Below are 26,314 nucleotides of genomic sequence, written 5' to 3'. Positions count from 1 at the left end.
TGCCTAAAATGTGATCTCACGGAGGTGGGTGTGATGCCCCCATCCCCAGGAGATGCTCTACCAGTCACAGCCATTGGCAGTGGCATTGTCTGGCTCCAACTGAGAGAGAGAGAGAGAGAGAGAGGGAAAAGGGAGGTGAAACAGCCTTACCTCATTGATTGCAGTTTATTAACATTAGGGAATTCGTTGTCTGCAAAAGAAGTTGGTAATAATTAAGGGAGTTAATAAATAAGGGATGTCTGGGTACGGATGAGATGGTAAATAAGGCGCCAGTGTCGTGACTGCCCTGGCACCTGGCTCTTCTCCCTCTCCGTGCAAGGCGTGAAGCGGGGTGGTGGTGATGGGCAGAGCACAAGGGGGGGGGGGTTCTCCATTCTCACCTGGGGGTGAGACGGTCCCACCAACCTCAGCTGGCTTCCCCTCCATGTCTGAGCCCAGGGGAGGTTGTTTCATGCTTTTAGTGCCATTTTCCAACGGTGAGAGATGTGTTTAAAAATAGCAACAGCCCTTTGCGTTTGCCTCTGGTTTAGGCATTTTAAGGAAGAGCTGTGTCCCTTTGTTTGGGGGGAGAGGGGGAGAGGCAACCTGCTCTTCAAGGTCCTCTGGGCGTGTGGAAGGGCTCCTGATGTGGAAGGGCTTCCCCCCCACACACTCCCCTGGCTGCACGGGTTAACTGTCCCCCCTCTTCCCACACTCAGTGGCAAGCCGGGGGTTAACTGTCCCCCCTCTTCCCACGCTCAGTGGCAAGCCAGGTGGTTTCACAGATGTATTTTTTACTTAATGGGAGCTGGGAAAGGTGTGGTGCCTAAAGGAAATCCCTCTCCTGGCCCGATGAACACCCCCATCCCCCAGCAAGGCAATTCTCTTTCGTATGCTGGTTGTTGCTGCCCAGGTTTGGGGCAAGGGGCTTCGCTGGGGGGAGGGCAGGGACTCCGTGACTGCAGGTGCCAACTCTGCCAGCTCAGGTTTAGCCCTTTGCATCCAGGCTGTAGCAGCATTCTAATTGTTAATTGCAATTCCATTTGTTATTCTCTGCCTTTCCCCCACATCCCCTCTCTCTCCCTCTCTCTCTAATCTGGATCATTGCTCTCTGTAGCTGATTCCGTGGGAGACCAAGCAGAGTGCGTGGGTGCAGAATATAGAAAGCCAGAGCCATAGAATCTGTTATTTGCGTCATTCTAGGAGACGGAGCTGTTTGCCTGACAAATATACAGAATTAATCCCGGGTTTATCAATATCTGTCTTGTGCTACAGTAGCCAAATACAAGTGGAAGGTGGTAGGGGGGACTAGATGCTGCTGTCTGTGGTCATACTGGTGGGGGGTGGGGGGGGGAGACACACATGGTCGTGGGGAGAGAAGAAGACAGGCTGCTGGAAAGGAAAGGCTGCTGGAAAGGAAAGGCTGCTGGAAAGGAAAGGATGCTGTAAAAGAAGGGATGCTAAAAAAGAAAGGATGCTAAAATACATCCAGCTCTTGCCCCTCACCCCCCCACTGCTCTTTGCTTTACAAATATCCCCAGTCCTGAGGTTTGGTTTGGGTTTTGGTGGGTTGGTTTGGGTTGGGGTTTTTTCTGGGGGGGGGGGGGGGGTAATCCAAATTGTTAGCCCCAAGAAAGGGATGGGGTGGGGAGGTGGGGGGGAAAGATGCTCTTGCATGGGTTGTCTATGCAGCTCCCTGCCTCTGCTTCTGCATGGGCTGGGGGGGGGGGGGGGGGGAGGGGGGGAAGGGAGGTGTTAAAGGAATATCTCCCTGTGCCCAGGGTTGGGGTGGGTTGTTTTTTTTCCCCTTCCAAAGAGGGCTTTCAGTGCAACTGTAGGGAGAGCTGCAGAAGCCAGAACTGTGGGGCTGGCTAATTAACTCTTTTCCTCGAACCAAAGTGCTTCGCTGCAAGCACAAAGCTCCCAAGCACAGACATCTTTTATGATGAACTAGAAGCCTCTGAAGAGGAGAATCTGAACGTGACGTCAATAGCTGATAACTGACGCAGCCTCGCAGAGGAGTCTCAGGCTGGCTCCTTGCAGCCTGCAAGCCCTAATGATTCTATTTTTTCCTCAAGTCCCCCCCCCACCCCCCCAGAGTGAATTACTAGAACGCAAACACACACACACACTTTTTTTCCTTCTTATATATATTTATAGCTCCTTTATTCTCCAAACAAAGGATTTTATACTTTTTTTTAAGATGGGGGGGGGAGGGGGAAGGAAAGGCACAGGGCGGGGAGGAGAGCATTTAAAGAAGAAAAACAACCAACCCGTCTTTATGATGGGTGGAATTCACTCTATGAAACCACCTCTTCCTCTTGGTTTCCTTGCCTGGAAACCCACACCTTGAAGGCAAACTATTGCACGGTGGTGTTTGTGCATTGTTTTTTGTTGGGGTTTGTTGGGGTGGGTTTTTTTTTGTTTGGTTGGGTTTTTTCCCCTCTCTTCCTCTCTCCCCCACCCCCCCCCTAGCCCCCCCCCAGCCCACTTCATAAAGACACTGCAAGAAAACAGACACAGGGCAGCAACAGGCAGAGAGGCACAGAGACAAACCCACCACAAGTGTGGATGGAGGGGTCTGTGCAGTAGGACAGCATGGAAGGCAGTCAGTTGGGGTCGTCTGGTGTCGTTAGTGTCTTGCTGGTTTAGGGTTGTTTTTTTTTGGCGTGCTCTGCAACGATGCACCTAAAGCAACAGTGGTGCAGAAAGAAGCTGGGGTAGGAGTTTGTTGTTTGGTTTGTTTTTTGGTTTGTTGGGGTGGGTGGGTTTTTTTTTTTTGGGGGGGGGGGGTGTTGCCTGGTTAAGGAGGGTGGGGGGAGTCAGACTTAATGCACATTGAGTGGTTTGGACGCAGCGTTCCAGCAAAATGCCTTTTGTGTGTGGATATTTTTTTTTCTCCCCCTTTTTGCCCAGTACCTGCTAAAAATAGCAGCAGGGTTTTGATGGCGTTCCAGAAATAGACAGAGGGTTGCACTTGTATAAAGAGCGAGCGCGGGTGGAAGAAAACCTGGACATCACCGCAGTATATTTTTCCCCCCCCAACTCCTGTCTGGAAATTAATTGTTGGATTCCCCCCTCCAACTTCCCCCCCTAACACACACCCCCCTCTGCTTTCCTCACAGCCCCCACCCCACCCCCATTCCTCCCCTAAGCAAGGAGTTCCCGTTTGGGTAAGTAGTGATCTTTCCTGTGCATGGTGCAGAATGCCTGTGAGTCTTGTTTTTCTTTTCGGCATGCCTGGATTCTGGGGCTGGGTTGGTTTTTTTTCCTTCTCTTTTTCTTCCCTTTCCTTTCTACTTTTCACCCGGCGCCGAAGAGGGGGGGAAGTGGTGGGGGAGAGGGGGGGAGGTAGGAGGGGAGGTGAGGGGAAGCTCGTCTCCGTCAGGAATTTGGTGCATGCCCGGAGACAGGGAATTCTTGCAGGAAGGGGAATCACCCTCTCGGTAAATCGATAGCGAGCTGCAACTCTAGCTGTGTCTCAGTCGGCGCTGTTGAGCCCCTCTCCTTTCCCACCCCCCCTCCCCTATTTTCGGGGGGCGCGGCATGGCAGGGGCCGAAGGAGAGCGGCGGCAGCGGCGGCGGGAGCTGTCCGCACCCCGGTGCTGAACCTGCTGCTGCCGCCGACGCTGCCGCCGGGACCCGTGGAGGGAGCAGTGAGGGTCGGGAGCTGTCCGCGTCCCGGTTCTGAACCCGCCGCCCACCCACCCGCCCGCCCGAGTGCTGCTCCCCGCGGAGGTTTCCCCGCTACCCGCCCTTCCCTTCCCCCTTCATTCCCATCTTTTCCCCTTCCTCTCTTTTCCCCTTTCCCTTTCCCTGCTTTTCCTTCCCTTCTCCTTCCTTTTCCCTTCCCGTCCTTTCCCCTTCCCGCCCGTGCGTTTGAAAGAGCCTGTACCTGATGATGGTGCTCAGCAAAATAAGAGGCTATAGGTTGCTTTATTTGGACTCACCCCTTCTCCTCCCACCTCGTTTCTCCCCTCGCACCTTCTGCAGATCGTGTGTGTCTGCGTGTGTGTGTGGCTGTTTTTATTATTGCCCGTCCTTCGCGTCCTTAGTCATATCCTCAGCAGCTGAGTTGGTGGAATGACTGAATTAGAGGCAAAGGAGCGGGGGATTGTTGTGGTGTGTACGGAGTAGGGGAATGTGGGGTTACCTCGGTGCTGGGGAAACAAAAAACCACAAAAAACAACCCCCCTCAAAAAAAAAAACCCAAACCCAAACCAAAAAAAACCCAACCCAACCCCGTCGTGCCCTCTGGGAGCCGGGGTGGGGGGTAAGGGGGGGGAAGTTCTGGCTAGGAAATGAGCGTGCAGGTTTGATGGGCATTCCGACTAGCAAAGACATGTCATCAGATTGCATTAAGAGAGAGGCACGGAAACCCCGGCCGGCACTCACCACCACGCTCGCCATGCACCACCCCGTTCTCCCACACCACGCTGGCCCTCCGTGCAGGGGGGCTCAGCCGCAGCCTCAAACCTTCGAGAGGCTGGCCAAGCCACCATGCAAACAATAGCCGAGGCAGCAGCTTCCCCCCCCCCCTCCCGCCCCACTCAACACACAGCAGCACCACCCCACCCCCCCAAACCCCGAGCCCCGAGCACGTTGAGCCCGGAGCCTCACCCGCAAAAGCAAGCTTTAGAAAATGGTGCACCTACCACACAAAGCCCAGCAAACAACTGCGGATCCTGCAGACAATGGCATGATGCGGCCATGAGCACCAGGAGAACACCGAGGTGGGGTGAGGGGTGTGAGGGAGAGCAACCTCCCGGCCAAAACCCCCGATTGTAACCGGAGGGGGGTGGGGGGGAAGGGGGCTCTCATCTCGGCAGACAAAAGACAGCATTTCGTGCAATTAATCACAGACACACATACACCAGCAGCAGCAGCGCTTGAATTCACGGCACGGTCCTCCACCCACCACGGCTGCCCTCAGTGTCTACACCGTCCTTTCCCCGAGCTTGCGTGGTGGTCGTATTTACCAGCAGCCCCCAACGTCTCGTTTTGTTGGTTGGGGTAGAGTTGTTTATGGGTTTACCAAAAACAAAAATAAAAAAGATATATCGCCCCCCCCTCCTTAACCAGCACGTGGAGCCAATCATCACAAACTCTTAATATCTCCCTCTAAAACAGTCATTAGAAAGAAGAAATGCCCTCCTTCCTCCCCTCCACACACACACACACACACACACACCCCGCCTAGCCAGCCCTCCTCCTCCTCCTCCTCCTCCTCCCCTCCGAGCTCGTTGCCTCTCCTGGCACAATGCATAAAGATTACCCTGAACTGGATCCTATTAAATAATTCAATGGTGGCGGTGTAATTTTGGGGTGGAAACCGCACGGATTTCCAAGTCGTGACTGTAAAAGTGAGTAATGTGCGCTGGCTGCGTCATGGCTCCAGTCACAGATGGTTCCAAACTGAGGAGAAATCGTGACTTCGACTTGAGACGTCCCCTTCTCTCCCCTGGAAAAAAAAAAAAAAAAAGCAGTCATCCAATCGCATCGGCGTCGAGGGGGCAGCCGGACTCGGTGGAGCTCGGTTCTCCCGTCCGTCCGTCCGTCCGTCCGTCCATCTGTCCGTCCGTCCGTCTGCCTGCGTGTAGTGTGCCTGCCTCTCCCTGTGTGCGCGCGTTGTGTGTGCATAAAATCCTCAACAAGTTGCAGGAGGGGAAAGGGAGAAGGAGGGGTTAATCCCGGGGAATCTTCTGCACCTAGCGAGATCGTGACCCTCCCACACAGTACAGTAACTTATATACATACCTGGAGAACGGGACGCTTCGCTTTTGGGGGCTTTCTCTTTAAAAAAAAAACAAAGCAAAACAAAGCAAAACCAAACCCCCCCCACCAACCGACCCCAGACACACACCAAAAAACACTGTTGGTGATGTTTGTACCCCACGCGGGACCTCCCCGGAGCTGCCAGGGACGCCCCCCTCCTCCAGGTAAGTGCTGAGGGTCTTACAAACTTCTCCTCCCCGCTCCCACCGGGGAGATACCGGGGGAGGGAACCGCGGTGGTTGCGGGCTTTGAGGGAAAGGGGGGTGTCCGCGGAACGATGCGGCGTGTCTCGCGTGTGTCTTGTCCGCCGCGGGGCAAAGAGACTTGGAAGAAGTTGTGGAGTTTGGGCCGAGGTGGGAGTACACCCCCCACCCACCCCCCCACGGTGTGTCCCGTCCCCACCACCACCTACACGAGGTTCTTTGCCCCGAGGCGTGCGGGGAGAGTAGGGACGCGCCGTGGAGGTGGCCGTGGAAGGTTGGAGGTGTGTGTGCTTTGTCCCTGAGGGGGGCTGCTGGTTCCCCGTGGGCTTTCAGGAGAAGAGCTCGGTGGCATGTCCTGTAAACTTTTAGCAAGCGGGAGGTGGTGGCCGAGTGGCTCCGCGCCCGGGACGGTGTGGCAGGGACTGACTGGGAGGGGGGTGTCCCGCGTATTGCCCCCCTACCTTCACCCCGGAACGGTCACCCTTCGGGGCCGGCCGCCTGGGAGGCGGGGGAACAGGTTGCGAGGCAGCGCCGTGTCCCCAGTCCGTATCCCCAGCTGCCCGCCGGGCGGCGGCGGCCGGCCCGGGGCCACCCCCATGTTGTGGAGGGGCGGGGGGAGGCAGAGCAGCGGCTCCGCGACGGTGTTCCCCCCTCGGCGGCAGGACTTAGGGGCAGGTCCTTCTTCGTGTAAGTGCCGGTGAGATGATAGGGGCCAGCAGAGGTGTGCTGCCCTCTCGGACGTGCTCTTGTCGCGGGTTTGGTGGCTCGTTAGAAAGCGGAGTCTTTTTTTATGCCCCCCCTTGGGTTTTTTGTTGGTTTTTTGGTTGGTTTTTTTTTCCCCCTCTTTTTCCGCCTTCCCCCCCCCCTCCCCTTTCCTCCTTTCCTGCTTTTCCTTTCCTCCTGTTTTCCTGCCTTCTCCTCATCTCTCCCGTCTCTCTCCTCTCTCCTCCTTTCGGGGGAAAAGAAAAAAAAAAAAAAAAAAAAGGGAAAAAAAAAAAAGGGAAAAAAAAAAAAGGCGAACTAGGCAATGTGAGAAGCCTCCTGATTGGTGGGTGACGATTTTAGCCCTCACCAATGAGCTGCCTGCCTGCTCTCTATTTATTTAGCGCTCAGGGGGGAGAGTTTTCTCTTTACGCAGCGCCCGTGCCCAGCGCCGGAGCCTCCGCGCAGAGCGGGGCCGCGGACACGCCGCGCTCCGCCACGCTCCGCCACGCTCCCGCGGCCCCGGACCCGCCGGGGAGGGAGGGAGATGATGAGGAAGAGGGGGGGGAGGAGGTGATGGAGGACCCCCCCCACCCCCCCCGCCTCCCTCCTCCTTCCCCTCCCTTCCTTCCTCCTCCTCCCACCGCCGCCGCCTCGCCCAGGCGGGGTGCTGGCTTTTGGGAGCGGGACTCGATGATGATGATTATTTTGGGGGGGGGGGGCGGGGGGGAACGGACGGACGGACACACAAGCCGGCGTGGCGGAGGGGATGGCGGAGCCGCCGGGCCGTGGGTTTTTGTGGATGTTGTGGTGGCAGCCGGCTGGATGTGATGTGCGGAAGCCGCGGGAGACTTTGTCCTTCGCGAATCTTTTTGCGGTCTGGGCTTGCTGTACATAACTACCTACCCGGGAAGCCCTTACCCCAAAAAGCATTCGCGGAGGGCGCATTCGCCGAAGGAGCAGCAGCTGCGATCGCCGAGCCTCGGACTTTAATCTATCTAGACTCTGGGCTTCTATTATTAATTCCTGGCACCTTTCCCTTCCCACCCCCCCCACCTCCGCCCCCCCCACCCCCCCGCCCCACCATTCCCCAGACTCCCCATGCTGTGAGTGTATATGTGTCTCTCTAGCTATGTATGTAGTGAGAGAAATAAACACCCTTTCTCTCCCACCCTTCCATCCACAACACCACCACCACCCCCCGCCCCTTAATCACCTTCCCACTCCGCTTGGTGTGTGTGTGTGTGTGTCCCCCGACCCCTCCAAACGTTCCAATAGTCTCCTACCTTAACTTTTTCTTTTTTCCAATCGACTTTTGCCCAACGGAGCAAACCTCATCTTTATTTGCCTAAACTCTACCCTCGGAATTTTTTTTCCCCCCCCCCCTTTTTTTTTTTTTTAAAAAAAAAATTCATTTCGGTAATGGAAAAATAAAAAATAGAATAAAACTTCCGAAAAAGTTCTCTTACCAGCACCTTCCCCCCCCGCCACCCCTCCTCCCCTTCTTCCCTCCCATCCCCTCCCTCCAGGGCATAACCGTGTTTAAAAGGAAGAAAAGAGGGGGGGGAAAAAAAATGGGTGTCCTGGTTGATCGAGATTAATTCATAAATAGCTTTGGAGCGATTCATTAAACGCTCCATAATGGGAAGCCTCGGCTTCTTTCGAGGTGGGGAGGGTGGGATTTACTGGGATCACCCCATAAATAATAGGGAGGGAGGAGGAGGGGGAGGCGCCCGTCTCCGCCGCGGTTTGGGGGAGACCCCAGTTCGCAGGAGATGCACCACGGAAGCGCTTGCCAAAGGCGCCTCCCTCTCCCCCCCCCCTTGCCCACTTCCAACCTGATTTTAAGCAACTTGCGGTCCAGCGAACCCTCCTCTCCCTTTTTCCCTACAAGCCGGTGCCCCCGAAAAGGGTAAAAAAAGGCAGGAGCCAGGGGGAAAACCCAGCCGAGGCGATGCTTATTTTGGACGAGGGTGATTGCCAAGCGAGCAGAGCAGCATCAGCACCAGCCTCTCTGGTTCTGAACACTGCCTTGTAGCATGCACACAGCTCTGAGAGAAGCTTTTCCAGGCAAGAGTTGGGGGAAAGCTGCGTTTTCCCCTCTTTGCAGTCGTTTACCCAGCCCGGATTCCCGTGGGCAAGAAACAGCAAGCAAAGAGCAACCCTCCCACTTTGCTCGCCACCCCCCAAAAAAGAAGGAGCCGATGAAAGAGCAGATCTGTCCGTGCAGATCAGCTTCGTGTGAAAGAGAGAGACAAGATCTGAGCAGCAAGTTGGTAGCAGAGTGGCCGCTTTGACGCGGCACAGGGGCCTATGCTTTGTCCGGTTGTAAAAGAAAAAGGAGGTAGGGGGGCGACCCGCTGTCTCATCTGCTCCAAACTCGGAGGGCTCTCCCCTTTGCTCCCCCGGTAGCGGCAGGGAGGAAGATCTGCCTGGGAAAGGGCTGATCTTGCATTTCAGGGAAGGCTGCATTGGAGAGAGATCAGGCGAGGACCACGGGCGAGGCTCAGAGTTGGTGTTTCTCGGGAGATAAAGGAGATTTTGGAGACCTGCCTGCACTTTGGGAGAGAGTAAAAGGCCGACTAAGGGCTAAGCAAGGAAAAGAGGCGAAGGAAAAGCACCTCGGTGCTTTCTCTCCCTCCTTTTCTTCTTACTCAGGACACGTAGCTGGCTTGATGCAAACACAGGTGGAAGGGTCACAATATCTCTCAAGTAGACTCGTGTTTTCCTAATTATTTATCCTCTTCTATTTAAGGAAAGGGGAAAAAAAGGCAAACAAGTGACGTGTTTGTCCTTGCTGATCTCCAGCAACCCTCTTGATGGGGGGGTTTGTTCATGGGAGCGAATTTTAAAGGCAGAGGCAAGGGAACTTGAGGGGGAAATAGAAAATCAGAAAAGAGAAGTGCTAAGAGGGATCAGCCAAGCTCAGGCTAAAAAAGCCTCCTCTCTCTTCCCTGCCTGTCGCCATCCCTCGTGAGGACTGAACCCAGGAGTGATTTTTTTTCTCTTTGGGGGGGGATGTTTGTGGAAGCAGCTCGAGAGACAGTCCGAGCCTCGACGGTGGCTGCTCTACATCTCTGTCCCTCACTAGCCAACTGTTGCTGCTGTGCAATGGGACTCGGGAATGGGAGCAGGCAGGATGGGATCTGAGGGTGAAGGGGGTGGGGGTGAGGGGCTTCCCGCAGCTGGGCTCCACTGCAGTTCCACTGGGCAGCCCCTCTCCAAGCCCTGCCTTTTCCCTCCATGGTTTTTATCCACAGCATGGAAAATTGAGTACGTCAGGGTGGGTGGAATTTGTGCCAAACATCCATCCCCAGGAGTTGGGGAGGGGTGTGGGGGGGGATGTGGGGGGCTTCCCTGCCCCTCTTCTCCTCCTTCTCTCACCAGGACTGAGGGGCTAAAGACCCTCCAGCTGTAGAGTGTTTTCATGATGGGGGTGGGTGTATGCCTGTCAGCCAGGTGAGTCAGGCGGGAGCAGAGAATTTCCCCCCTTCCTGCAACCATTTAACCCCCTTCTCCCTTTCTTTTTCTCCCCTTGTTCCCTCAGGTATGATGGAGCCATCGAGGCCTGGAGCTGCTGCGGGAGCAACGAAGGCTGCAGGGCAGGTGAGAGAAGCGATGGAGTCGGTTTTGCCCACACACACAACCCTAAAGGGACGTAATGCAGGCCAGGGACTCGGGTTGGGGTTCCCCTGCCCAGGCACCCAAACAGGTGCCAGGTAGGGGAACTGCAGCCCCCAGCCTGACTCCCCAGCTCCTGCCCTTTCCCTGTGGTGGTTCCAGGCAGACTGAGCCTAACCCAGCGACCTCCAACTGGTTTCGCCCCTAGGGCAAAGAGGTCAGGGCATGAAAATAAAGCGGGGGGGGGGGAAAAGTCCCCTAAAAACTTGGTTTAAATTCTGCGTGGCATTGCTGTGGAGAGGAACCTGGTGTGTTGAGGAGGTGAGGATGGCAAAACACTCGTGGGTTTTGCTGAAAAGGGCCTTTTTAACCTAATTTTCCTGTCTTTATTCACTACGTAGTGCTCTCCCCACCACCCCCCCCCCCGCACAAACTAACATTTGCAGTCCTGGGAGGTTTTTGTCTCGTAGTTTGGTTTTGTTTCGGTGGTTTGGTGGTGGTTTTTTTTTTTTGAAGCCCACGGCAGCCAGCACAAATTTTTGCCTAGCACACGTAGAGCAAACTGAGAAATGAAATAATAACAGTTAAAAAAAAAAAAAGAAAGAAAGAAACAAAGAGAAAAGGACTCCTCCCATTCAAACAACAACAACAACAACACCCCCACGGCAAAATGCCCTCGTTTTCAGGCATGAGAGATCACCCCCCCGGCGCCCTTTCCCGACGTGAAGTGATAAGAAGCACTGAAAAGTTTGTTAGCTGAGTAACTGCAGGGGAGCCTCTTCACATTTACCACAGTTTTGGCATTCTGAATTCGATTTAGGAGTGGATTAAACACCCAGGAAGGCTTTCAACATCCGCAAGAAGTCGAGTGGGGTTGTTTGTTGTGTTTTTGGCAGCTGATTTCTCGACAGCCGTTACCTGCCCACGAAGTGCGACGTCCGAGAGCAGCACAAACCTGAAGGCTGCCAGCATGGGCAGACGCTACCAGAAGTTAGGGGCTTTGATGGGACCTCCCTTAGGTCAAGCACTTTGTCAGCAGCCATAAAACTCCTCAGCGTTATACTGGGAGCACCCTCATTTACCAGCACAACAGACAGACTCTGCTGGTTTAGAGACAGGGGAGGAAAGCAGATCCTCGTCAGCAAGGAGGGAGAAGAGCCTCAAGTACATCCACCGCCTAGATCAGCATTTAATCTTACACACACACACATCCAAACAGGACATATCAGATACTAAACTAGTACTACTCTTCAGGTTTGTGTTGGGGCTTTTTTCCCCCAAAGGTCAAGGTATATAGTGCTAGGAGCGTGGGGGTCAGTGCTTGTTAATTTACGTCGCTTACTGCTCTTAATACAACCATATAAAGGCTAAGGGCCTATGACTACAATTCTTGCTCTAGGCCTCTGAGCCTCCTGCATTCCTGGCTGAGAAATATCTTCAACCATCTGTAAAAAAAAAAGAATAATAATTCATGGCCTCCTGGAATAATGATTAACACTTTTATCCTCCCTTCACTCTACTCTCCCTTCGTCCTTCCCCCTTCCCACCCACCCCCCCCCATCCCCCTCCAAATTTTTATCAGTATTTGGATCTTTTACATTTGGATCTGCACCTTCAGCTCTCATTCTTTCTCTCTTAAATCCCTTGCCACAAAGAGGCTGGGGGGTAATATTTGTAAGATGCCATCCCATCACCCCTAGCAAAGGGCCCACCTGAGCTCACTTCTGTTTCAGTGGTGACAGTGGGACGTTTTGCAGGCACGTTTTGTGGTGGCCCCTGTTTGTTTGTGTAGCTGTCAATAACTATCAGCTCCTGCTGAAGTGCTAGGAGGTGGTTACCTTTGAAGTGTACACACACATGCACAACCCCCCCCCCCCCCCCCCCCTTTTTTTTTGGTCAAAATAAATCCCTTTTGGCTTTTCCTTTTTTTTAAACCCCCTGCTAGCTCCACCCCAGGTCCAGCAGAATGAAGTTACTTTGGTTGGGGTCATGTCTCTCCCCCACCCACCCCCCAAGGTTATTTTTCCTTCTTTCTATGAAATACTTGATGAGGGCTCGTTAGAGTGCAGCAAGCAGGGTGTTGGACTCTGGGAAGTCTGTTCTTTCAAAAACTGTCGCTGTTGTTACTACCTCTTTAGCAGGAGCACTGGAACCGCCCTGACAACCAGTTAGCAGCTCTTAGAGCAGGCTTAGCTACCCCTGTATTTATCTGACCTGGGGAGGGGAAGAGTGAAAAGCCTGAGGAAGCCTAATTAGCAGCAGAAGTGGCAGGGAAGATGAGCAGATTCATCGTCCTGCAGACGTGAGAAGCAGTCTGGGGTCAAGAACAAGAGGGTGTGGAGAGCTCAGGCTGGGGAGAGGAATGCCACAGCAGCCAAACTTTCGTCTCGGAGCGAGACTGCTGTTTCACTCTGCGTTCTGTTTGCGAATGTAAGCAGGGAAAAGATGCCTTTGGACCTGCTGCAGTGTCCATGGACGTTGTCTGGAGCAGGGAGAAGAAGTTGCAGCTCGTTTAAATCCAGGCAATTTTCCATCCAGGCAGCCCTGGTGTAGTTCAGGACAAGGCACAGAGGCACAGGGTCGGCCGCTCCCCCTGCGTGCACACGAGATAAATATGGCTGGGAATGTAAAATGGATTTCATTCTTTTATTCATTTTCTTTTCCCCAGCATCTTTTCCCCCAGCTTCATCCTTTCTAGAAGAGAGTTGCAAGACATGGCCCTGTGAAACTCCCAAGTTTCCACTCGAAAATAAGAAGTGCTGCCTGTGGTTTACGGCACGTTTGGTGCTGTCAGTCAGGTTTGGAAGGAGGATAGAAGATGCTTTAGCAATCGTTATATTTGCATCACAGCAGCAGTGTGACACAAGTTTCATCTCTAGCAGAGGCTTAGTCTCTGCTGAGCCCCTCTGGGGTTGGTACCCACTAGCTGTCCACTCCGTGTTGCCATGCTACAGCTTCCAGCACAGTTCAGGTTCTCCCTGTGACTGATATTCCTGTCCCTGTGGCAAGCAGCCACGAGTGGGGACAAGGACACACATTCTGGTACTTACTGTACCCATGCTGGTCACCAGGATGCAGCATTAACCTCCACAGGATGACCATTCCTTTGAGTCCAGCCAGAGGGAACTGTGACCCCTGTGTCTGTGCAAGGTGGCTGAGCTGTGGCATTGTTAGTCCCAGCGTCTCAGCACTGCCTTGTTCTCTCCCAGGCAGGAAAAGGGAGGTGAATTTCATTCCCTCTTGATTTTTATTCGAGGATTCCCCTAATGCTTGTTCTCTGGCAAAGCTCTGGTTTCCTCCTGTTCTCCTTTGCTCTCCCATTACAGCAGCTCTGTCTTCCAGGCAGAGCTTTGCTGGCCAGCAAAGTCCTGAAAGGGTTGGTGGCAACTTCAGCTCCAGTTGGGAATGGAGTTTTCAGAAGAGCCTCAGAGTAACTTGAGTTTCTAGACCGAGAATCTAACAAACAATTTTCTCCAAATAAAGTCAGGGTGTGCCCAGGAAAATAGGTTCCATCATCCCTAATTTTCAGTGAGCTGTAAGTGAACAGAATGGGCTAATGCAGTGCTAAATAGCCACGGGCTTTGGCCTGAGTGGACAAAGCTGAGCTGCCAGGGATGTTTCCAGTTTGTATCCAAACCTTTCTGCTAAAGGAAGGGGTGCTGGGAGCGGTGTGGGGGGAATCTGCTGATCATTTGATTGGTTTAAATAATGCAGTTCCAAAATCACAGAATCACAAAATGTTAGGGGCTGGAAGGGACCTCGAGGGATCGTTCAGCCCTGCCAGAGCGGGATCGCCCATACCAGATCACACAAGAACCCATCCAGGCAGGTCTTGAGTATCTCCAGAGAAGAAGACTCCGCAGCCCCCTGGGCAGCCTGTTCCAAAACAGCAACAACAAAAAAAGGGAAGCAGTGGGGAGACTTCTATGGAGAAATTACATCAAGTTTTTAAAGGATGTGGTGCTTCCATTTTCCCTCCTGGAATTAATCTGTCCTCATGTGAATGCTTTTCCCTTCCCTCAACGTGGGAAGGAGAAGATACTACCGACTTGGGGCCCACCGCACCCTTGAGCATCTAGCTTTGCTGAAGCAAATAGGATCCTTTTCCAGCAGAGCAGTGGGGACAAGCACTGAAAAAAAGTACGTGCTTTTGTGCAGCTCATGCAGTTCAGCTCTCAGCTGTGTGGATTTGAGTCGGTGCCCGTGTTGGTGTCCACCCTCAGTGCAAGTAAAAGGAAGGGAAGGAGGAAGAGGCCTAGAAGAGCACGTTTGATCTTGTGCCAGGTGAGCTGCTGCCCAGAGAGGTTGTGGAGTTTCCTGTTCCGGAGAGACTCCAAACCCACCTGGACAACCTGCTGTGGGTGACCCTGCTTTAGCAGGGAGATTGGACTAGATTCCTAGATTCAGTGATTTGGGTTGGAAGGGACCTTGAAGATCATCCAACCCCACTGCCGTGGGCAGGGACACTTTCCACTAGATCACATTGCTCATCCAACCTGGCCTTGAACACCTCCAGGGAGGGGGCAGCCACGACCTCCCTGGGCAACCTGCTCCAGTGTCTCCCCACCCTCACTGTAAAGAATTTCTTCCTAGTGTCTAGGTGATATCCAGAGGTCGTTTCCAGCCCCCCCTCCCCTGCCCCATGCTGGGGTTTGGGGACTCTGCGACCAGCACATCGCATCCGCTCTGATACAAACATCAGCATTTCCCAGGAGAGGATTAAGACCCCCAAAGGCTGGTTAATTAGAAGAAGGGCAGGGGAGAAGTGGCAGCAGCCATGACACTATCAGTGCTTTAGCCTCAACGTACAGAGTGTATAGTCAGCAGTATTTGTGTAACAGTAGTACCCCGAGCGTGCAAAAGGGAGGACACAAAAGCCAACTTAAGAACATCTCAATGCCTTTGCTTTTCTCTGGGTGACTTGCTGACATCCTGCAAGTCTGACGCAGCTGCCCAGGTCCTCATCAGTGTGGCAAGCTGATGCCAGGTCTTTAATTCTGGTTTCCTTCCTAAAACTCTTTCATTCTGTTGTATTTTAGTTCACGTTCAGCTCTCCTGTTACTTTAGAAGAGGACAGCGCTTCAAGAGAAGAGAGAACCAAGAGGGATTAGTAGCAGGGAAGAGCAGGGTTGTCCGTAAGGTGTTTATCTATTTAGAGAACGTGGCAAAGCCTTGTCATACCTGTTAGAAATTCCAGGCTGCACCAAGTTGTTTGCCAGTTTTGAGGCAAACAGATGCCCATGGCTAATTTGTTGTCTGTGGGTACATCTCCAATGCAGGCAGATGGACAGTGAGGGCATCCCTGCCTGGACACTGTTGTCAGCTGTGGGTATGCTCATGTGACATCTTGCTCCTCAGAGAGTCTCCAGTCCCAAAGGTAGGGCCAGGCAGAATTTCTGGTTGGAAGAAGAGCTGAATTTCCTCTCAAGGAAGGGAGAAGGAGACATCCTAAAGCATGGGGAGAGATGATGTGGCTTTGGGGAGGACTGATTTTCAGTAGTATGTTTGGTAAATTCTCTTCTTTCTAAATCAGGACTTAAGAACCTGGGGTGGGGGGGTGAGATAAAAAACAGAATTAGCAGAGTAACCACACAGGCTTGTAAAAATAAACTATTTGTCCACTGTCACTTCCCAGACTTGTCCTCCTCAAAGCAACCCTGCTGTCACCCTCCTTACCCTTCCTGGGAACCTCTGCTGGGGAACTAATCATAACGACGCAGGGAGAGAAATGACTAAATGCAACTCACAGTGGCAGGACAAGTTCCTAGTTCTCCCCTTTCAGCCCTCACTCTGCTTCGTTGTTCCTCCTTCTCCCTTTGTCCCATCTCTCTGTTTTCCTTCCCTTGTGCCTCCCAGATTTTCACCTACTGCTATGGATGCCTGTCCCTGGAAAAGGTCCTCAGCTGATTCCCCTGCTCTGCCACGTCTCCTGCCTTCTTTCCTAACCATACACTCGCTCCCTGGTGAGCACAGCAGGTCCAAACTGGGAGGCAAGGCAGAAGGCAGAGGAGTGAGCCTGAGTCTGGGGAAGCCAGTTCAGCAGATGTGAGCACCAGCTGGCTTGGCCACTGTCTTCTGCCACTTGGATGATCCCAAAGTTCACCACGAAGCAGAGAGGAAGGAGGTGGCAGGGCCTGTCGATGTAAGTGCGAGCAACCTCCCCTTTCAGCTGCTGAGTTTCGGTGTGAAGGTTCCTCACTTTAAACACCTTTGTAGGTAAATGAGGGTGATCTGTGCCTGTGGGTGTTGAGGCAAGCAAAGCTGACCACTCTGCTCCCCCACAAACAGGGTTTGTTAACACGAGTCCCACGTTTTACTTCGGTAAATAATGGTGTGTGCGTGTCTGTGTCACGCAGCTGGAGCTGACCTGGCTGAGCCAAAGAGGGAAAGCAGGAGGAAGGCAAAAAAAAAATGAATTCCAGCTTTGTGCTACTGATTTGTGCATGGAGCTCTTCAGGTCCATACTCTAGTAGGTCACCCACGCTTTGCTCTCAGCCCTGCTGAAGGACTTGGGTCTAGCGTGGCAGAAATGAGCGGGGTACCCCATCACCCAGCTGCAACTCTTGGGAAGCTCTGCTCAGCAGGCTCGCAGGAGAAGGGATGCCACGGTGGAGTGGGACCCCAAAAGCTATCTTGAGGGGGCCTGTGGTTTCTGAAACCCACCTGCTTTCCTTTGAAAAAACTGAAATTAAAAGGCATGTTTGTGAGGAGGAAGGGAAAACAAACCACAAACCAACCAAAGCAGTTATCTTATGGTCTGGAATGAAATGAAGACCTCATATTTAAAGTCAAAGCAAAGTGCAACTGATTTCTGTCAGCACAGGAGAGCAAAGAGGGAAAGTGGCAAGGAGAGGAGGAGAAAGGATTCAGTTTTGTAGTTGTTTTGGTGGTGGTTGGGTTGTTTTGGTTTGGGATTTTGTTTCTTAACTGACAAAAGCAAAGAGCCTGGAAAATGGGAACTTGTCGTTTCCCTTCCAGTTGTTTAGCTCAGTTTAGTTTTCCAAGTGTTTCCTGGTTTGGATCTTGGAAATAAAATCAGTATCAGAGGGGGAAAAAAAAATACATATTTTATTTCTTTCCTCCCCCCCTTTTATATCATCATTTTAAATTCCCACAAAGCTTTCACTACAACAGTTATCCAGGATGCAATCTTAATGCTGCTTCAGCTCTTCTCCCCCAGTATCTGTGGATGTGCAGAGCGCCTTACGGGCTGCCTGGATGGATGTGTAGGTGCACGTGGGACCGTGGCTACAACCACACACGCCTGGTAGGAATAATCGAGGCAAAATGGGATCCTTGCCTTGCTTTGTCTGTGAGTTTAGCAGCCATTTAAAGGTGCTGCCGGCGCTTCCCAGCCTTTCCTGCACACCAGGAAAATAAAGTGCATTTCCCAAATATTTGCCAGCTCTTTGTGAGGCCTATTCAAGTATTAATTGTGCTGAAGTACAGGGCAGACTCTTCTCTTAATCACAGGTGATGATGCTGAGGACATTTAAAACCAAATATTTATTGACCTCTCCCCTTGCTGCATTTCTGCAGCTCCCATTCCCCCTTTGTTATTTGTGGGCTTGTTTGGGGTTTTTTACCCCTCAACTTTCATCATCTAGGCAGGGAAATTATTTCATGGCTGGCTGTTTTCCGCCCCCCTCCTTGTGCTAGAAAGCTCTGCCTGTCATTTGCAAACCCAGCAGCTGTTTCGTGAGCGGAGTATCTCCATCCTGACCCAGCCAGGACTTCTTCTTGTCCAAGCAATCTTCCAGCAGACCTTAGCCTGACCACAGTAGGGCCCTGCACAGTGGTAAGTGCTGCTCAGAGAAGCAGATGCTTCCAGGGGAGGAAGGGCCTTTTGTCTTGCTTTTATTTTATTTTACTTTATTTTAAATTTTGCTTTATTTTGCTTTATTTTGCTTTATTTTACTTTACTTTATTATTTTATTTTACTTTACCTTATTTTACTTTACCTTATTTTACTTTACCTTATTTTACTTTACCTTATTTTACTTTACCTTATTTTACTTTACCTTATTTTACTTTACCTTATTTTACTTTATCTTACTTTACTTTACTTTATTTTACTTTACTTTATTTTACTTTACTTTATTTTACTTTACTTTATTTTACTTTACTTTATTTTACTTTACTTTATTTTACTTTACTTTATTTTACTTTACTTTATTTTACTTTACTTTATTTTACTTTACTTTATTTTACTTTACTTTATTTTACTTTACTTTATTTTAGTTTATTTTACTTTACCTTACTTTACTTTACCTTACTTTACTTTATTTTACTTTACCTTACTTTACTTTATTTTACTTTACCTTACTTTACTTTACCTTACTTTACTTTACTTTACTTTACCTTACTTTACTTTACTTTACCTTACTTTACTTTACCTTACCTTACTTTACCTTACCTTACTTTACTTTACCTTACTTTACTTTACCTTACTTTACTTTACCTTACTTTACTTTACCTTACTTTACTTTACCTTACTTTACTTTACCTTACTTTACTTTACCTTACTTTACTTTACCTTACTTTACTTTACCTTACTTTACTTTACCTTACTTTACTTTACCTTACTTTACTTTACCTTACTTTACTTTACCTTATCTTATTTTATTTTATCTTATTTTACTTTATTTTATCTTACTTTATTTTATCTTACTTTATTTTACTTTATTTTCTATTTTATTTTATTTATTTTCTTTTCACTTACTTGTGATTTTAGCTTATTTTGATGTTAGCTTATTTTGATGTGAGCTTATTTTGATGTTAGTTTATTTTGATGTTAGCTTATTTTTTTTTTATTGCATTTTAAAATTTTCACTTATTTTATTTTATTTCTTTTTTCTTTTTTTTTTTTTTTAATTTGAATTGATTTTCTTTTGCATCTTGTGGTTTATTTATTTCCCCCTTCCTTCTCACAAAGGTTACAAACACCTTGCTGGTGTTGAAAGCCAAGCTCTAGCTGAGGTTTTGCACCCCTTTTAATTGTCCAGGCACAGAAAGCAGGAGGAAGACCTCCCAGCTCTCCCTGAATGATCTTGCTCTCTGAATCTCTGTTTGCTGGGGTTTGGAAGCTTCCCCAGGCTGCAGCTCTGGGGCTGTCTGACTGTTTGTGTGTTCATGTGTGTAGCAAACCCATCAGCAGTAAATATTCTGCCTTAGTTAATTCTCTGCCCCATGCAACATCTCCTCCCAGGGCAGAGGCACTATGTAGAGCCTGAGAGGAGTGTCTGCTTTCCAAGGCTCTCCCTGCTCAGGCTGTCAGAGATGAGAGTGGGGGGATCTTTGTCAGAGATGAGAGTGGGGGGATCTTTGTCAGGAGATGAGAGTGGGGGGATCTTTTATTATTATTATTATTATTATTTATTTTTAACACTAATAATTATTGCCTGGCAACTGAGCAGAGACCTTCCAAACTTCTATCACACAAATCACTTCCTTGCTTCCTTCTTTCCTTTCCTGATTATTCACTGTCAGACTAAGGCCTTCCTCACTGTGATGGGGTGCAAACCCCACAGTGTCTAATGCAGCTGCCAAACTGAGGGTGGGGGTCCTGCAGCTCAGCTCTTAGTAAGCAAAATGTGACCATGCCAATGGGGTTAAAGAATCCCCAGTGAGCAGGAGTGGGGAAAGCCTTGCAGCTTGCTCTTGCTCTCCTTTTAGACAGGACCTTCATTTCCTCCCTTCTGTGCTTCAGGAGATGATGGAGGAAGTTCTGTCCCTCCATTAGCAAAACTCCTTTAGACTTGCACACAAAATGTATCAATTCAAAAGTGATATTTGTAATTATTATTATTATTATTACTATCCAGTTATTTGACCTCTTTTGAGGCATACTCAGCCCCTTCCATTTGCTTTGTTCTGTTGATAGATATTTATACACATTTTAAGCATCGTGGTTTAGCTGTTTGGGGTTTTTCTGGATGCCCAAATTTAAGCAGATATTGCAGTCAAGATAAAAACCCAGGAAAAACCTGATGGGACTGAAATGGAAGAATTCTTCCATTCTTCTGCATAAAGGAACATTTATTGCATTTCATCTACCTTATTATTTTTTTCTTCTTTTCTCAGATGAATTTAGGTTTTCTGATCTACAGAGGACCACAGGCTGTGTGTCATGTCCCCCCCCCCCCCCCCGCCACCAAAACCCCCCAAACCCTCAGCTCAACACACATTAAACACTATTTAACTCACTGGCACTGCATAAACATTCCCCCTTCACATTCCTAACACTCAACATGTGAAATTTGAGTTCAGTTAAATAGTGGACATTGTTTGCTTGGGTTTTGCTTGCTGTTTTCACTCTTAACAAACTAAATCACTCCCTTCCTTCCCTCCTCTTAATTTCCTGGATCAATTTAGGACTGGTTTAGCAGGACTCTGGATGTGGGGGACTGGGTCTACGTAGGCATGACAAAAGCAGGCAAAGTTTAGTAGCTAAAAAGGATGAATCTAGGATCAAGCTCCCCCCAGCTAATTTGTCTCAAAGGCATTTGGGCAGGTGAATAGAATTTGAAGTTGTCAGAGAGGTTTGTGTGGCTCTCATTGTGGCTTGGTGCCTGCATTAGGTTGTACATGAGGAGAACTGTCTAACAGCAGTCTCTTTATCCACAAATATATAGATATATTTTCTATCTAGGGGGCTCAGCATCCTCCAGACTTCAGTGGGAAAACCAACAGATCAGGTTTTGCTGCCTTTCTCTTTTTTCCCTTTTTTTTTCCCTTCCCCCCCCCCTCTCATTTTAATTCATCCTTGAAGGTCACAATTATTTTGGTGATGGCTTCATGTCACAATTTTTATTTGGAAACAGACTGTAATGTCTGTGGTGCAGGGAGTGAGAAGTCCTCAGCAGGTACCTGGAGTACCTAACACACCAAAAGAGGTGATTTCTTTTTTTTTTTGGTAATGATTTTTTTTTTTCCCCTTAATGATTTTATTCTTCCCTCTGTAATGATAAAGCCAAACCTGCTTACCTTAGTAGCCAAATTTTCCTAGCAAAGCCCACCTCCTTAATTACAGGGCTAAAAATACTGCTCACTTTCAGAACTGGAGTTTTGCATCTGCACATGCCACAGGGGTTGCATCAAATAGTAATTCCTGGATTTTAAGATGCTTTTATTTCTTGCCTTGCCTCTCCCTGCCCCACCTAGTTTAGCAGCAGACCATCAAACAAGTAATTTGACTTTTTAGGCCATTGGTTTTGACTTTACAGACCCCAAACTCTAAAGCACTGATTTAGAAGCTGGATTAAGATCAGACATTAGGAAGAAATTCTTCCTCATGAGGATGAGGAGGCACTGGAACAGCTTGGCCAGAGAAGTTGTGGAGGCTCCAAGCCTGAAAGTGTTGAAAGTCAGGTTGGTTGGGGCCTTGAGCAACCTGGTTTGGTAGATGGTGTCCCTGCCCATGGCAGGGGGCTTGAAACTAGATGATATTTAAGGTCCCTTCTAATCCAAAGCATTCTATGATTCCTGTGTCAGCTTCAGGAATAAATGTGTTTGAACTAACAACGAGGAGGTGTTAATTTCTACTCTCCTGAAGGTAACCACAACTGGGTCTAATGGGGTTTGGGGAAAAGATGTCAGGAAGGAAATGGCCAACGTGCTCTCTGTCATTTCTAGCAGCCTTGAACAGTCTGGAAATGGAATCTCAGTAAAGCAAACATAGGTTCTTGGATCTAAAGGGGTTCTGAAAGGTGCAAATTGTGTTCAGAAGGTTGATGGTTTGACTCTGATCTTAGCTCAGATCTCAGATCTGATCTTCCAACCAAAACAATTCTATGATTCTATGAAACCTGCCCATTTGGTCACCTGGGTGTCAGCCCTGGGTGAAAACACTCTGTGAGACCTGTCCCCAGCTCCTTAGGGCAGCAATGAGTGGATGGGAGAAGGGGATGCAGCATCATGCCAAGGCCACCTGCTAGGTAGATGTAGCACCAAGTCTACAACCTGTGAAGATATGTGGGTGCAAACAAAAATGGAATGTAATTGGTCCTGACCTTCCATCCCAAATAGGGTGGGGTTTTTTTTGTCTTTAGTGGGCTTGTAAAAAGGTAGGTGCAGAACATGTGTGGTGTCCCTCAACATCTTAAAGGGGCCTACAAGAAAGCTGGGGAAGGACTTTTGAGGGTGTCAGGCAGTGATAGGGCTGGGGGAAGGGAGCAAAACTACAAAGGGGGAGATTCAGATTGGATGTGAGGAAGAGGTTTTTCCCCATGAGGGTGGTGAGAGCCTGGCACAGGTTGCCCAGGGAGGTGGTAGAAGCCTCCTGCCTGGAGGTGTTTGCAGCCAGGCTGGAGGTGGCTGTGAGCAAGCTGCTGTGGTGTGAGGTGTCCCTGCCCATGGCAGGGGGCTTGGATGATCTTTGAGCTCCCTTCCAACCCTAACAACGCTATGATTCTGTGATTGTGGTGGCTGATAGAGCAGTCAGCTGAGCCAGCAGCCCACTTCCCTGCCTGCAGTGTCAAGGCTTAAGCTGATCTTTCTATCCAGGATGGGCAAAAAAATGGAGCAAACAACACTGAAAGTATAAGAAAGGAAGTCAAATATTCAAAAGACATGTTGAGAAGCTGAGAAGTTCCTAGATTCATAGGATGGTTTGGATGGGAAGGGACCTTTAAAGATCATCTAATTTCATTCCCTCTTCCATGGGCAGAGTCACCTTCCACCAGCCCAGGCTGCCCAAGGCCTCTCCCAGCCTGGCCTTGACCATCTCCAGGCACATTCTGGATGCACAGAGTTGAAGGAAGATTTGTAAGAGCCTGGGGGGGTGGTTTGTTCTCCAGTTAGTGTCATAATGGAGTCCTTGAGGATGTTTGAAGTTGCTCCTTTTGCCTAGTAGCTTAAACCCTAATCAGAGTTTTTATGGGGTATAACCTTATGGAAGGGGCTGGCATGTAAGAGACTTGCCAAGAAAAAACCCAAAGCCAAAACTAAGTGCTAAGTGTAGCTCTTAGGCATGGTCCAAATCCAACCCCATGTGTGGAAAGGCCAAATGTAGCTCTCCTTCTGTTTCTTGCTTCCAGTAGACAAAAGTATTTCCCTGTGAGTGGCCAGTGCAGAAACTGACATCAATAATGAACCGGGAGTATTATTAACTTGGAAAGATCATCATCATCATGATGAAGCAGAGAATAAATAAGAAATAGCAACTTTGCCATCCTTGCTGTGGACAAAAAGTGCATGAGGACCACTCCAGATAATAAACCAGCCATTAATTACCTGTTCATTTCATTAGCTGGCTGGGTTACCTAAACATTGACTGCATGTTTAGGTAGCAGCCAGATCCACAGGGCTCCGTCCCATGAGTTACAGGAGCAGGGCTGCTCCTAACACAGGGAAGCAGGAGCTTGCTAGCTTCGTGAGGGTGCTTTAGGTAACGTGAAGAAATCATGGGCTTGGCTCAGCCACACACAAACAATATTCTCCTGCATGTCCCACACCCAACAAAGCAAACCGAGGAGGAACGTTTTGGCTGGACGTAACCCCAACGCAGAAAGGCCAAATGATTCCACTGAGGTGGGGAGCAGAAGGGAGAGATGTCAAACAAGCCTGGATCAGGGGAAGAAAACAGCTGTCAGAGCAGCTTACTGCCATTTTACCCCTCTGTCAGCTGTTAACATCCATCTTATTAAATCAATATGAATATTAAAAATGAATGATCAGTTTCTGTTCCTGTGCTTCCTCCACAGGGAAAGTCATTTTCCCTTTTCCCTCGGTGGGGTTTGGTTTTGGTTGGGTTTGGGTCTTTTTTCCTTTTGGTTTCATTTTGACACTACAAATATTTGTTTCTATTTACAGCAAAAGCTGGAGAGTTTTATATATATATATATATTATTTCCCCCCCCCCCTCCATTTAAACTACTGATGAACAATTTCCTCTCTTGTCCTTTGTTGCTTGCTCATCCCAGTGGTGGCCTCTTTAGCTGCTTTTTTTTTTGGCTTGATGTTTCTTTTTGGGTGGCACACGAAGCAGGTTTGGTTCTTTTGTGGTTTGTTTTGGGGTTGTTGTTTTTTTTTCCCCCTGTGATTCTAATCCCCTATTCCTATGCACATTCCTAATATTTTCCTCAGAAAATGCTCCTTAGGAAAAATATCAGGAATGGGCACAGAAATTTAACCTCAAATTCATTTCAGTCCCCTCAACTTCACTAAATTCATTTCAATCCCCTCAAATTCACTGCAGTTTCAAAGCAATCCCACCCCCCCCCCCCACCCTGCACATTTCTGTTTCCAATCACTAAACTAGACAGAAGCTTTCTTCCTCCTGGGGCAGTCCTTGGCTGGGGCAGTCTCTCCTGCCAGCCTGAGGAGTTCAGGCTTGAAGCTGTGTATGACCAAGTCTGATTTTTGTTGTTGTTGTGAGGAGACTTAAGGCAGCAAAGCTCCTCAGAGAGGTCTGTGTGTGCTGGCTTGGGACCTGCAGGTATTTGGGTGGAGAAGCAGACAGGGAAGGGTTAGGGATACTGAAGTTTTGTGTTTCATGGCGTGTGCCTGCCAGGATCATCCAGAAATAGGACAATAGAGTTCATGAAGACATTTTGAGGCACCAGAAATCAAGCTGTTTGCTTCATTTGGTACCATGAGATCAAGTGACCTCAAATCCTTGCTACCTTAAATCAGATCATTGTGATCTGATGGGAGTTAAATTCAGAGGTAACCTCTGGAAACCTTCCCATCTGATGGGACCTGCCTGGGGGGGAAAAACCCCAAAGTCTGCAAAGGCAGGAATCAGGCTCTCAAATGTACCAAAAGAGCATCTGAAAGATGCTCTTTAGAGGAGCAGCTTTTTATTTTATAGAGAGACTTTGTTCTAGCTGCTGTGGTTTTCCACTAAGAATTTTGGTTGGGGTAGTTAGGCTTTCTATTTATCTATTTAATTATTAGTAGTATTAGTCTCCTTCCCCTCTTCATCCCTCCTCCTTCAAACTGCAGCCACAAAAGAAAACAACAAGATGCTTGCTTCTTGATACTGCTCCTCCTAAACGTGATGGGATCAGTCTGAGAGCTGAGGGGTGTGGTGGAAAAGCGAGGGGACAAAGGTGCCTGAAAAGAGCCTTCTACTACCCTGAGAGGGGTCTGTAAGGTAGAAGCCTCTGCACGGAGAGGAAAGGGACACAGCCAGAGGTGAAGAAGGAGGCTAGGAAAATGAGTGATCCAGAAGCCATGTTTGCAAGCATGACAGATGTGCATCTACCTGGGAAATGAGAGTTAAGGTTTTAAACAATACCGAGTTTGCAGCAGTGAAAATGAAGGACAGCACTTGAGGCTTAAATTCTGCCCTTGGAGCCAACTCTCCTATTGCCCAGGACAATTGAGAGGGAAGAGTTTGAATCTTTCACATCTGACTTTAGAAGCAAAACAACCAACCAAGACTGCTTTGTAGGTGACTCTGGAGTGACTTCTAGATCAGAAGATCTCAGATTGATCTGCTGATCTGTGATTTCATCAGCCAGCCAGAGCAGCCTCTCTGGAGTCAAACATGACAGCTCTTTAGCTCTACGGTGCCAAACTGCAGTTTTGACTTCTATAGGAAAGAGGGAATTTGCCCAAATCAATGTCCAGGTTCTCTGAGTCTCAGCTTAGTGATTCCCATCTAACATCCTGGTTGCTCATAGTTCCTGAAGGTTCCTGTCTAGAGTAGTCCTTTGCACCCTCTCTGTTGCTGAACAATTACTGAGACGAAGGAAGAAGGCAGCCTGCTGTGCCTGAAGGCTGTGTACAAAGAGAAGGGGATGGTTTGGGTAGGGCTTCCCAAACCACCTTGACCAGAAACTGGGGACAGGATTTTCAGCAGGGCCTGTTGTGACAGGTTTAAACTAAAAGAGGGAGATTCACACTGGCTACAAGGAAGACTTTTGGTTGGTTGGTTGGTTGGCTGGTTGGTTTTTTTATGCATTGAGAGTGGTGAGACCCTGGCCCAGTTGCCCAGAGAGGTGGCAGCTGCCTGGGAGCATTCCAGGTCAGGTTGTTTGAGCAACCTGCTCTAGCTGCAGACAGCAAGGGGTTGGACTAGAGGACCT

Source organism: Dryobates pubescens, chromosome 5, assembly GCF_014839835.1.
Source record: "Dryobates pubescens isolate bDryPub1 chromosome 5, bDryPub1.pri, whole genome shotgun sequence".
Lineage (NCBI taxonomy): Eukaryota > Metazoa > Chordata > Aves > Piciformes > Picidae > Dryobates > Dryobates pubescens.
This window is presented reverse-complemented; position numbering follows the sequence as displayed.